The sequence below is a fragment of the Typopeltis vanoorti genome, chromosome 11, assembly GCF_054136105.1.
Source record: "Typopeltis vanoorti isolate ZY-2024b chromosome 11, IOZ_Tvanoo_1.0, whole genome shotgun sequence".
NCBI lineage: Eukaryota > Metazoa > Arthropoda > Arachnida > Uropygi > Thelyphonidae > Typopeltis > Typopeltis vanoorti.
Genome location: NC_143559.1, coordinates 10935519 through 10950023, shown reverse-complemented (window position 1 = coordinate 10950023; position 14505 = coordinate 10935519). Strand labels below are relative to the sequence as shown.

Here is a 14505-nt window from a genome sequence, read left to right as displayed (position 1 = left end):
TTAAAAGAAGAACAAAGCTTGATAACAACTCAACGTGTAATAGAAAGAAGAATGTGCAATATAAATAAAACAGACTAGCTAAGACACACAGAAATCAGGAAGAAGTCTGGACTCCAAGATATAATAATGAAAGAAATCTACAACAGCAAAAGTAGATGGGCAGGACATCTCTCCAGAATGAAAGACAACAGATAGTCAAAATAACAAATTGGTATCCGAGAAAAACCAAAAGGAAACCCGGAAGATGCAATGATCAAGAAAGTTGAAAGAAAATGGAGAAGAAATTCTCAAGACAGGAATAGCTGAACTCTTTATGACCTGCAGTCATGGAGAAATCCTGATTGAAATCGCAGGCCCATCAAGGCAACAAATAATAAGAATACAGAAGTCTGTTCAGCACGTAGAAAATGCATTTCGCCTATCTCAAATGATGGTCATACCTGTAGCGAAATAAACTGCACTGTTTAAGCAAATAAATAATCGTGAAGGCAATTCAACAAAAACAAATTCTTTGTTGGTAAATTATGAATGAATAGAAGATAATTATTTCTTCTTAATACATATTAAGCGTAATATTTTTTGATGTGTTTACAATATTTCAGTACACACAGTCGTCGTGAGTAACTTTTTTCGGTCTGCAAAGTTTTTTTTTTTTAAATTTGTATTTGGCTTCCAATTTCTGACTAATACAACTATTCTTTCGATTAATATGCTCGTACTATTCTGATCTCTGTTTTTCATTTCTTTTTCACTTCAAAGTGAACATTCCTTCATAAGTCTTTTTCCTATTTTATTCTATGTAGCTTTGTTTTTATTAAATGTTTATTATATTCTTTAATGTTTAGCATAACAAACATTTAGGAAAACAGACATCTAACTTAAATATTTGTTTTCATTTAAGATAAATGGTTAAAAATAGAGTTAGTTCTTGTTTCAAAAGCATATGTTAATATTAGTTTAACTACATATTTATAGATTCTTAATTTTATTTCTTAGATTTTTGTTACTAAATTTCCTGATATTGTTCTAATGTTTTCTTCACTTAACTGTATTTTACGTCGTTTCGGTCCTTTTGCAATTCCAATTAGTTTCGTTTTTCTTTTTTTTTCTAATGATATTTCATATTCAAATTAAAGTATATCGGCCGTAATTAAATCTTAATTGCAGCAAGTTATACTGTATTATCTGCATATCCAACCAAATATGAATTCTTTTGATTTTTATTCTGTTACTTCCTGTTTCTTGTAATTCTGTTGATTCATTCATAATTACGTTAAATAAATAAGAACTTGAATATCAAATGAACGTAAAGAATCGGCTCCCTTTTGATATGAACATGGTTTCCCATTCTTTTATTTTTATGAGTATTATATATATTTTTTTAATCTCATACAATTCTAAATATTTGTTTTTCATCACATAAAAGTTGTATTCCAGTTGTTTGAAATAAGTTTCCAATATTTTTCCTTTACAAATCACGTCTTATTTCGTTCTTTATTTAATACCTTATTCTTCTCAGTTCCTATTGCACCTGTTAGTTTACCTTTTAAATATTATTAAATGCTATTTGTTTCTTCTGTTTATTCCTCTCTTTATTCTGTACGAGGGTGACCACGTTGTCTTCTATTTTACTACTAGTTTTATTTCTAATAATTCCTGCGCTATGTAATAAATTATAGCTTTTATAATTATAAATAATAACAGTATAATACCTTATGCTGTTCTAAATTTTGCTCCGTTATAACAAAGCCATTTTATAACATGTAATTAGAAGAATCGTGTGCATTAAGTTTCGTTCTAAAATTTTCAAAGCGCCTAAAGCATGCTTCATTAAAAATGGAATACCGAGGAGATGGTATCAGTGGGACACGTTTGCTCAATAGAGGACCATCAGCGACTTAGACAATTGATGAGAGTATTGAAAAATGCGGGTTAGATTGAAATGAGTGACGATGGCAGAATGCGTTCGAGTCAACGGAGTAATTTTTAATAGTAACGAGACGTGCATAGCGCAGTAGAGGGCCTGCGATGAGTCCTTCGACTCCTTCCAGGTGTCCAGTAACAACAGTAATATAACAATACGATGGAAGTTCTGTACACGAAGCGCGATTTAGCACAGTTGATGTTGTCACGCCTTCTAACAGAGAAACAACATTTACTGATTTAGAAACCGACATCACAATCAGGGCAGCTTCTGCTTTGTCGGCTTCTTGAAACCTTTGTTTAGTTTTCCGTCCACAGAAATGCTTTGATGCTGCAGCAGATTTGATGACGTTGAATCCATTAAGCGAAATTTGATGAAGACACTTCGGCGCATCCCCAAAACGGATTTCGATAAACGTTTTCAACATGGCAGACATGTTGAGCAAATTACTTAAGGTGGTTGGTGGTGGGGGATTGTTTACTTTGAAGGATAATAACTGGCATTCGTCGTACATCTTTATACTTTGTAGCAGTCCCCATGTAACACATCCTGTGCGCTTCAAGTCCACAGTGCTCTGAGATGAGTTCCCCTTCACTGATATTTCGAAAATGAAATACTACGTACAATAACCAGATAGCAGTGCGAGTGATGTAAACTGGACTGGAAACTATCTTGACATAACTTTCAGAGAGCAAACGATAGAGAGAACGATAGACGTTTTTACTAAAGGCAAGCGACCACCTTGCCTTAAGAAGGCAAGGTAGGTGCTTAAAAGGTTGAAGTATTCATTTTATCGCTGTTAATTCAGTGCTATTTCATTGTTTCTTGTGATGTTATTGTGTTACTTATTTGGAAGCCCGGGATGTTATAAACGGTGTTTTGCTTTCAAGTAAGTTCTCAAATTATTAATGTCGATATTTCCTTGTAACAAGAATGAGTTTGAAATTATCAACATTAAAAGGCTTGTTGAGTGTGGTTTATCTTTGTTCGTTGAATCAAGTGTTTATTTTCCTTAATTCCACGAATATAAAAAGAGTTAGTACAAATTTTCATGCTGCTGAAACCTTTTGAGAGGAACTTAATTAGCTGACTCTTGTTAAATTAAAAAAAAAAAAAAAAACTTCCTTTTCGGGACAATACGCATAATAGTGTCACGTGTTCACTGTGTACAGAATGATTTTAAGAGAAGAAATCTCCCCAGGCTAATTTCGTTTTTTTTTATTTTTTATTTATTTTTTTCTTTTCTTGGCGTTCTTCTATTGTTCTGGTTAACCCACAGTTCTTTGACTTTTCTGATGCTAAATTCTTTAAGCTTTACATTTATTTAGCTTACCACATTTTGTTATTCATTTAAACTAACAGAACAGCATGGATATTATTAATTGTCATGTTAACTTGCTCTCGTTAGAACAACTGCGCGTGTGCATGAAAGAAAAAACTAATGTACTTTAATTACACGTAGTAAAAATTTCAATATTAATTGTTTAATTAGTTTACAATTAGTGAATGAAATACGCTAGTTACAAAATAATTAAGTTTAATTAAAAACAATGGTACCAAAATTACTAACTTCCTCATGAACTTTTTAAAGTTCAAGTATGAGTTAAAGACAGACATACAGAGTACTTTAGCGATTTATAGATCGAGCTCTCATCTACCCATTCCAATTTTGGAAATTCCGTAATTTATCTCTGGCATTGGGAATTACAGATTTTCTTCCGGAAACCCGAGTTCTTTTTCCCCACAAGTATGGAAAACCGACCCTAGAACTAGCACAATTTTTCAGACAGTAATATATAGGGACAATAATATATGTAGGCAATAGAGACATACAAATGAACAATAATATGTATACAACACATGGACCACGAGATGGCGGCAGGTGTCTGCCATAATCCTCTTCTCAGATACCTATGAAAATAAATGACAACCTTGGGCCAGCTATCTATGTAAAATGAGGATGGAGACTGGCTGCAAATTAATTTTCATAAAGTTAAAGGCTAAACGGCCTCATCTACTCCCCTTGAGGAGTAAAATGCGTAGAATAATTTATTTAGTTATCCTGTTTTCCCATGTCCTTTTTTATGTAAGTATCTTTATAAATTAGAAGCTATATAGAAACATGTCGGCATTTCTGATGGATGAACAATGGTAGTTTATAAACCAAAAGATACAAAAAAACAGGACGAATAAAAGTGATGATAAAATGAATGTAGAAATTGGAGAAGAGAACAATTTTAGATTTCAAACAATTTAACGCGGGTTATACAGCGCGATTATAACAACTTCAGAGAAACATCCTACACATTTGTGGTAAAATTGGCTTATGCAGAAATAAGCATTTTGAGTAAGTGATTTTCATTTTAGTATTGTTAATATTGATGATGTGTTTTGCATGTTTAGAAAAACAAATCGGTATACAAACTAAATATTTTAACAAGATGGAAATAGCTTCTATCACAATTATATTTGGAAAGAAAGATGATACAAAATAATAAATGATTATAGTGGCTATTACTCTAAATTCTATTTCGGTACAAGCGTTCGAATCATTCATTTTTAATATTATTAGATTAAAAAACTACATTTTTATCATTCCTACAAAAATACGAAAAAAAATGAATGCTTGTTATAAGATAAGTCGTCGGATTATCATCCCATCATTGCTATCATTTACTAAATCATTTAAATGTTCCACCATTGGTAGGTGGAAGAAACAGCATGTTGATTCATATTCTTAAGTTGAATATGAAGGTATAAACAGACGCATTCAGCGCGAGTTAAAATATTCAGCGAAGTCGATACTTATTCTACTCCAAAATAAGATCGTAAATTACAAAATTATATTGATTTTTTTTCTTTGTGTTTCTCACTCACAAAGGTTTCAAACATATCTTCATTAGAACCCTTATATATATATATACAGTATATATATATATATATAAATGAAATGATATTATCAATATTTAGTTAATATAGATATTTTTTAATTTTATTTTTGTGATAGATGAGATTTCTTTGTAGTTCTTAATAATATAAACATTTTGCAGGTTGATCTTTTCACCAGACAACAAGATCATCTCGTTTTATGTCCACATAATTTTAAGGAGAAACGATTTCTTATGTTCCTGTTGAGCAATAAAGCGAGAAGAGACGGACATCTAAGGTTTCTCTGTGTCGATGCTACTGTGACGTGTCTTTCGTATCCTTTTCAGATACCCACATTGGTGTAGACGGAAAATAGAATAATCCATTTACATCAGCGGAAAATCGTTAGTAATAACATTAACTTTGTCGTTTGTTAATGATTGGTCGGACACGTGGCCTTATTCTCGATAACTTAACACCACCCTTTTAATGTTTGATGAAATGGTCCAATTTCTTGTTACTATTTTACAAATGTATTTTACTTCTGATTTGAATAGGTTTTTAATTCCTTTAGTTTCAAATGTATGAGGAAAAAATAAATAAAACTTGGAGGTCTCCATAATTCGAAAGGTATGCCTATTGTCAGGTATTGATGACTGTTATATAAATAAATAATGATTATATATTTTGCTCTTCTTATTCCAGATTGTAACGCAAATTACAATAGTAGATAACTGGAAATCAGAGACTGAGGATTTTAAACAGATGGTTTAAATATTCTTTTTCTGCAATAATATTAAACCTTAAGTGTTTTTGTGGCGTTTTATCTGTCAGTGTATGAATTTATAAAATTAAATGGTATAAAAACTTAGCAAACAAACAAACAAATCGTGATTTAAGATGACTGTGAATATATCTGTAAATCATAAAATTAATTATTACTGATGTTCTTAATTATCGAATTCAGAGTTCTAAAGAAAATTAAATATTTCAGTACTGAATAGTTTTCACAACTTATCGCTATTGCCTGAATGGATCAATTAAGATTTTTAAATTTATATTATATGCAACAGTATTGTTCATGCTGTTGCGTAGTGCTAAACGAAGGCCTGAAGTGACTTCCTTCAAAGTAACGTTTCAGCTTATCTTGCCCTGGACTTTACATCACATACGTCGCCCATAATTTTAATCCGTTCATGAGGGGAGGGGGCACAAAAATTACTTTCCTTAGTTTGTCGAGTGGAGCTTTGAATTGGAGGAGGTCTGTTCATGGGGTCACACTTCCTGTCGAGGTCGTTTTTACGTATACTTTCTTGCCTTGAATTATCGTCTGTTTTTCGAGAGAATATTATGCGAAGTGATTTGAACTCTGAATGCATTTTTTTTTCTTTCAGTGCTTCCTCCGCTTCTCTGTTTTCATTAAGTGACGTAATGCAACATGAAGGAAGCTGCCGCTGCATGTCGCTGGACACCGAATAGGAGGCGTTCTTGGAGCGATACGGAGCAGCACAGAGAAACCTACTCAGCTATGTAAGGGCCTTTGAATCCTGGGACGCACAGCTGCGCTACTGTAGGAGCTCTCACGTGAAACAGAAGGCTACAGCTGAGCTGGCTCTCTCGATGCGTCGTTCTCTGAACAGCATCCTCGGAAGAAGTAGCAAGTCGCACGTTGCTAGAGTGTATTCCAATAACCAAGGCGGGAGTATCGTACACCAGGCATCGGGGATAGAACGACACGTTGTGTGGCAACGAACGAACAGATCGGTGTTGTCAGTTATGACAGCTAACCTTTTCCAGAAATAGTGGAGGAAGATCCCCTTAGGAGTTAACGTGACGCATATGTGGAATCATCCCAAACGTTATTGTAAGGGTTACGAAACCTACTGTGGGACCTCAAAAAAAGTGTAGGAGGAATCGTTTAGTGACGGCTGCTTGCTACTGCGCAGGTGGTATCTAACAACTCTCCGCTGAGTTCAAGGTGCCTGCATCGTTTCTTCGTAACCATGTGATGGCTTCATGTTTAGCGTCCTATGTTACAGGTAAGATCGCACCCTTCGTCTTATTGAGTTTGTCTCAACCGCTATTCTTTGTGAGTTCTTGAATTTCCTGTTTCTGTCGGACCCCACTCTTCATAACAAATTACATTCCACACGTTTCATTCGGATATTTTAATAAATTACAAAACGACTACGTAGTTGAATGTGATAATCTAACCAGTATTTTACCATTCCGATGTATTCAGGTTAAAGCTGATGGTCAAAATTCCAAAGCCTATCGCAACAAAATAAGGAATACACACTACATTATCAATCATCTATTATGTACATTTCACCGCATAGTTTTATCTCACATACAAATATTATTTTTATGAAATTTCTCCTTGCTAGTCGCTATTATTAAAATATTATATTGCATATTATTTTCTTATTTTGTTACATGGACACTTATTACAGTTTATTAATGCTACTGTTCAATATTACTGAGATGTATTTGGCTTTACTATTAGCATCTGTTTATTCATTGATTTATAGACATGTTTACTCCTTTGGTATATACATTAAAGCGTTTAATGCACTGTAAATTCAGATCTCTGCAAAACGAGTCCTCTAATCCAAGGATTAGCAGTGTCGCATCAAGGGAATCTGTTTCTTCGCTACTTTAAAAGGTAAAGATTAACGTGCGCACTCGTATTCCCCCTAGTGTCAGTCGTTCGGTATTTCCAGTATGATCATCGCCGCTCCAGTTTATCCGTTTATTTTCTAGCCGATTATATGGAGATGCTTAAATGATTAACAACGTTAAGCTAATTTAATTCGGATTAGAATGGAGGATGTTGTGTGTGCTGCTTACTCGAGTAAATAACTGGATAACAGTTCTTATTTCAGATAAACTAAAAATCTCTTTTTTTCTCTCTTACTCAATCTGTTATTTTTTTTCTGAAGGAATGAATAAAGCATTCCCATTTTTATAATAATTTTTTCCTCATGAAAAATGCTGACTGCATTTCCGATCGAAGTAGTCCGAATTTATTTGATCGTATGCTAGAGCTTAAACTTACTCAGCCCAGTCAGTTACGATATTTTATAATGCAAGCTCTGGGTAATGTAGTTTGATCTTGCCAATCTTATTAACTCTCGCGTGTTAAATTATAATTTTAGGAGAAAGTTTCCTGTGTGTCGTACTAGTCCTTGTACGTCCTTACTGGCCCTCCAAACTAGTCCATGATGAATGTAAACTTTCAACCCAAACTATCGGGTGAACGGCAGAATTGTATTGACACTATATAAACGAACAATTTATGACTTGTTTATAGTTTTGATTTCAAATCCACCTGGATTGGCATGCTCGTGGTCGTGTTGTGGAATATAACTGATCAGCTATAACCCACCAATTTTTAGTAGCGGATTTTATGTGCTATAAAAATAGCAGAAAATGACTTTTCTTGTGTGGCCGGGATTCCGGTGTAGAAAACTATGGCTGTGTTAGCACATGATCAACGCAATGGCTGCTGTGCCTATCAAACATAACTGTCTTTCTTTTTCATCTTAAGAATGATAAAAATTCTTCGTTGTTATATTTTGGTATTGTATTCTGCTGGTTTATAACGTTCAGTATGTCAAGAGAACGATACGCTGGAATGAAAACTCTGCTGTTGAAAGAGAATTTGGTAATTTTTCTCCACAAATAGATCAATTCATGACACTCAAGAAACTCCTTAGTGTATACAGATGTCCTTTGTTAAGAATCGTAGGAATTATTATTGAAGAGGCAGTCCTTGTATCCATTAAGGGCTTCCAACTTTAGTACACCAGTACTGTAGGTGGAAGAGGATTCCTCCTTTTTAACAAAGTTTATATATTTTTGTTTTTCATAATCCAAATATCTGTGCTAAAGACCAAGCATTGAACTTTTTCAAGACAATTCAGCCCCTATTGTCGGAGAATGACCCATGGCAAGTTTTTTTTTTTTTTTTTAATCATTTAAATGCGTAGCCACTGTGTAGAAATTTTCCATGCGTATTCCATCGTGATGTGGATAAATCTCCCATTGGAGTATTACGCCGGCCATCGTGGCCTACTTCCAACAAGCCATAACGTTGGGACCGTCGAACGTGAAAAGAGAGAAGAATTCACAGACAAGTAAAAATGAACTATTCACTAACTAAAGAAGTCACTTCAGAATGGATGTCTTTTCGTATACATTCCTCCGAAATTCATTCGCTGGCATAAATTCCTTTCTTTGATCTGCTTTCCGTAAACATAAATTTCGCGTTGGGCTCATTACTTTTTTATTTGTAAAGATGCCAACGCGATTGGCAAACCTCGTCAGTTGAACGAAGTGTTAGTTAGTCACAGGAACCGCGTTGGCTTCACAGGGTAACCATGTGTTAACAGAACAACTTGTACGGCGGAAAAAAAAAGGTCATTACGGCTTGCCTAAGAATATTCGTATGATGACGAAGATCGTATCTGAAGTTTTACGCTTTTCTCACAGGAATTGTGATAACGAGATACGTTAACGGTTGTCTGTCGCGCAATCACAGTCCGTGGCTTCATCCCCAAGAAAGAGTCGCCTTGACACGCTTAATGTGCAAGTTTCAACCACCGTTGTTTTACCTGCCGGACTACGTCGGTGTATCGCCTGTGTGCGTAAACGAAGTCCTATTTCTGGGTGGATTTCTATAGCGCGCACCAGAATAGTACGAGGTCGCTCTTATTCTGCAGCTCAGCTGTCAAATGTCACCACGAGCTCTGAAACAGGAAAGTCCACGTGATGCGCGGCGCTTGTGAAAATAGCCAGAGCGGAGAAGGAAAAAAAAATGAGAGGAAGAAAGAAAAAAGTGGGCGCAGATAAACAGACGCCAGTTGACAAAGGATAAAAATATTCTGCGAGTGGAACTGTCACAATTCCGTGCCTTCAGAGGCACGAACCACGCGCCTGTTTCTGCCAGTTAAATGTGAACAGATTGTTGAAATGTCACGTGCGCAGTTAGTGTGTTCCGGATTTCTTTTATTGCTTTAGCGACCTTGGTTTACAAACCTGCTAAATTTTATTTTAAAAAAAAAAAAAGCAAGAAAGAAAATTCATGTTTGTAACTCCCGTAATTATTATATCCTAAATGTTGGTTTGAATATTTCAGTCAAAAAGTAATGTTTTATTTCTCGTAGCTATTTTATTTATTTATTTTTGCTCTTGAATGTTATCTGTTCAACAATAAAGCCTTCGAAATCAGGGTGCAGAGTAATCAATTTGACACCATCGCCTTTGACAATTCTGATGTGTTTTGTAGCGAACAGGGACAGTGGCGCCTACGCCAGTCACGGAAAGATTTCTAACAAAATACATCAAGATTTATCACGTAACCGATGTGGAAACTTTTTATCTTCGAATTATACCGATGCATATTTTTCAGTGGAGGAATTTTATGTCCCATAAATTTTATATCCCAAGGAACTTATTTTTGAGCAGCGCATGAATAATTGGGAAAAAGTGCAGTAATTCCTGTTAAATGAACGAACGTCAATGTTGCCCATCTCCCATCGGTGTTTTATGCAATCAGAAGTTGTTGTTCGTTAATCTTATATGGCAGTTACAATAAAGAAATAAGTTATATACTTACCTAAAATATGTTGCCGCATAAATTATTTATCTCAACGGTCTGTCGGAGTAATCGCATCTCCGTAGTATGCAGAGCTCTCAATCAGCGGGTTCTTCAGATGGAGGAAGAGCCCCAAGTTTCTCTGAGGGAGGACTGCTACCTCTTCGTGAAATTGCGTTGGGTCACTTAACTTCGGTTGATGAGGCTTTAACTTTTCGCGCCCGAGAATTATTAATGTCTCATCTAACTGCTTAAATTGTAAGCGGTCTTCATAGGATTAACATTTGGCATTTCATAACAAAAAATGCGTTATTATAAAAATGCGCAAAAGTGGAAGAGCACTCAGGATATTTCAGATACTTTTATATCAATAAGCTCTTTATACTATTATTATTAACTAATGTGCTATTAGACAAAAAATAAACCATTCAAACGAACTTAAATTGGGGTAGTTTACGTATGTATATAACTTTCAGAATACGAACAAGTGAGCCTTATTATTTTTTTTTTAATTCATTTACCAGAATATTTGAAAACGCCTTTCATTTGCTTAGGCAAAGTTCAATTCCTGTCGCAATATGCAGCTTACAAACTCCCACTGAACTTATTACAACTGAAATCGCAATGATATCTTTAAATCCCTGAAATCGGGATTGTGAATAAATATCCCTTATGATTGCCGTAAAGTTATATTCATTCTACTTGGGCATTTTATAACCTTTTCGGTCAATCCATAGAACCTACTTGGCCTTTGTGTTTTTCAGTTACAGTATTAGTAATGAATCTGTAATAAAAGTACCCTTCTCACGACAGTGCCATGGTTACCATTAATGTATGTCTAGCTGTTTGTCTTTATCTGGTATCTGCAATTTACATGCCACGGTTGATTTCTGAGTGCAGATATTTGGCCTGCGGATAAACGTCGGCCTTCTTGAAACCCAGCAATTAAATTCTCTTGGCCTTTTACAAGCCGACCCATCAGCATTCTCAGTGAAACTGTAAACTGATCCCCGAGGATTGTTACCTATGTTTTTACTACAGCTATCAGTATCAATCTGTAATAAGTCATAATTGTCATCAAGTAATCCCTCAACACAAAATCACTTCTCTCTCTGTCCCACCCTCTCTCCCCTTCTGAAATCATAAAAATTACTTAAAGGGAAGGAATACAGAAGGGGGGGGACGTTAATGGCACTATAAAATTAACTTGCGGATGTCTGCAAAACACCAAAATAATGTATTGTTAGGCTCTTGAAAAACACGTGTAGCGCATTGCAGAAAGTAATCTGGAGGAGCAAGTATTTGCAGTTGGTTCCACCACATGTAGTTTGATCTTTTCTTATAATCTTCAGTCATTTTTTGCTTAATGTTAGAGAATGTTAATTTTTGCTGCAATAATATTAACTAGGATATCCTGTGCACTTTTATGCGACTCCCATCCATGAAATATTGTAGACATATACCCCATTAGTACCGTGTGGAACTAAGGATTTTTTGCTATTAATTTGTTCATTTTCATCTACTCCAGAGCAAAACATCGAATTTTGTGTAAGAAATTCATGCCTCCAATAAGCAGGGCGATGAAATTCATCCACCACCGCCTAAAGGCATTACAAGCATTCATACCACATTCGGTTTCGAACTCAGTCTTGGTAGGCAAGTGAAAGCGTTAACCAGTCTGCTAGCACTGCTAGCCAGTCAAAGATAAATACTGGCTAACAAAAACTGTTTTTAAGTATCAAGATTGATTTTGATTTTTATGCCCTTCAGATGGTACTAAGAAAAAAACATGCTAATAGTAGGCTTTTATTTTTAGTGCGCGAATACATACAACACCGGACGTTTTGAAATTTGAAATCACGTGACTAAGCACTTAAGGCTGATGGTGGCAACAAGAGAGAAAATATGACTTTTTTTTTTTTTTTGAACGAACGCCCTTTTTAATACTTTATTTTCAGAGTATAGTCACACTATTGACTGAAGTAAGGTTTCCGGCTTTACTACCAGATTCCCTAGAATTAATTAAGAGACATCAGGCTCTTGTTAACTGTTTATCATCTTCAGAAATAGGAGTCAGACATTTTGATTCAAGCAAAAAATCGTAAGGAAAATTTTAAACAAGGTCAGGCAGTAAAATATAAATAAGGGCTTCCTGATAGTTAAGATTGATATGGTAGTAAGATATTAATAACGGAAACATTAAACTGAAATCGTCTGTTTTCTTTGCTTCTGAGACTTAACATAATACGAACGAGGCATTGATGGATACTACACATAATTATATAGTAAAAGGACAAATGTAGATGAATGTTAAGTTTTCTATACGTGCAAATCTTATCGTGGTCTTCCTGTTACTACAATTCGGATAGCTAGATAGGCGTTTCAGCTCTCTAATCGTGTATTGTGTGGCCATCAACCTGCAATGCTTGAAATGATTTTTTTAAAGAACAAGGTTCCGAAGGATCTAACCCTTAGATCACACTGTGAAAGAAAAGTGTGTTTATAAGATTATGATTTTCTTTACCACCTGTGCGAATTTCAGAGCACATTTGCAAAACGCGTCATAATAGGTAAACGTTGCTGAAGAATTAGTGTTCAAATGAAACCACCTAGCATTGTGTCAAAACTATTAAACATCATTAAGAATGTTGCTGTCACTAACTGAAGCGACTCTACCGCCACAAATAGCGGGTAAAGTGTGTTCTCTTCCACTGTGCAGTCCCTTCGATTCTGTGTAATGGTGGTTCACAGAGCAGAGAACTTCTTGGCATACGGTCGCATCCTTTCTTTTAAACAGATAACTGGAGTACGAGAGGGCTTCTCTTTTTAATGATTGCTGACATTGTAAAGGACAGTTTGTTCCTGAAATAATTCGCTTATCTAAATACCTTTTATCCCTTTCTATTTTCCTTTTTCATATTATTCCCTTCTGTTACCGCTAGTTCATCACGAATTAACTAGTTGAATTAAGTAAAATTAATTGTTTTTAAAACACAGTTTGCTTCGTTTTTTCACACAGGGAGCTTTCTTCTGTTCCCTGGCCACGCATCTGTAGATCGTAATGTCAGGGATTTAGGGGGTTACAAAAGGGAATATTACTTTTCGCATGGCAAAACGTTGAAAGTCGATTGGTCTGTGTACATCCAATTACGCAGAGTTTGGTGGAGCAAGAATTTAAACTGAAAAACTGTTTAATCTGTTAAACATAGCTTGAAAGTAATGAAAAAATTTCAAACAGCTAATTTGTGCATCAAAGCTATTTACACTTCTTCCGACAGGGAAAAAAAAAGAAAAAAAGAGGTCATTGAGTATAAAAAAGCTAAATGAATTATCACGAACTCATCTTCGTTTTCGCCATAAATAGTTTTTTTTTCTTAACTCTAACCAGTAATGCCCATTTCTATATTAAAAAAAAATTCATTATTATTATTTTTATTTCGTTTACTGAGTTTCTGCCACGAAAAAGCGAGTGCAGAGAGAAATAGTACAATGATGTGTATCGTCTGAAGCAAAAGGAAGTGTCTGGTTCTCTATTGATTTCAATATATTGAATTCTCTAACAGACATTAATTTTGTTCTTAATTTTGAGTCTCGCGAAGAATTGCAAATTTGCTTTGTGTAAGATGCAGTCACCAGGTGATCGTAACCTTGTAATTTCATTGCATATATTCGTGCTATCCAATGAATTTAGTAAATCAGAACACTAAAATCAGTAAAATTTACTAAATACGAACCCTTAGAGAGTTCTGCGTTACAATCTTGATCGAGGGAATGCGCTCTCAATGGTGCAATAAAATGCATGAAAGAAACATAAATAGGAGCCAAAAATTCCATACTTTTTCGTAGTGCGCTGAGACGTTTTTTCCCCCCTTCGGAATAACGCCTTAAATGCCAAGCTGAGCACGTGCATCCCATTAATATCATTAATGCCCAGAATTGCATTAAGAGATAGTGATGTAGTCGCTTTCTTTCCTCAGTGTGATTTATGAATACGTTGAAGTGGTTTTAGGTGAGGTTTATTGGCCCATCCATATATCCCTTTAATACATTCCTTCTTTCGGTCGTGAATCCCCTAAATGTACACAAAATAATTATAACTGAACCCCCTCAGGAG

General features: G+C 35.1%; 1 protein-coding gene across 2 annotated transcripts in view; it reads left to right on the top strand.

Moving 5' to 3' along the window:
• Window positions 1-6337: 6337 nt before the first annotated feature.
• The window catches only part of LOC150101300 (neuronal acetylcholine receptor subunit alpha-10-like), a 337428-nt gene continuing 329260 nt past the window's right edge, over window positions 6338-14505 (top strand). For both annotated transcript variants that reach the window (XM_090399841.1, XM_090399840.1), the window contains exon 1: window positions 6338-6831. The gene's annotated coding sequence lies outside the window, so the exon portion shown is untranslated. The remainder of the gene's footprint in view (window positions 6832-14505) is intronic.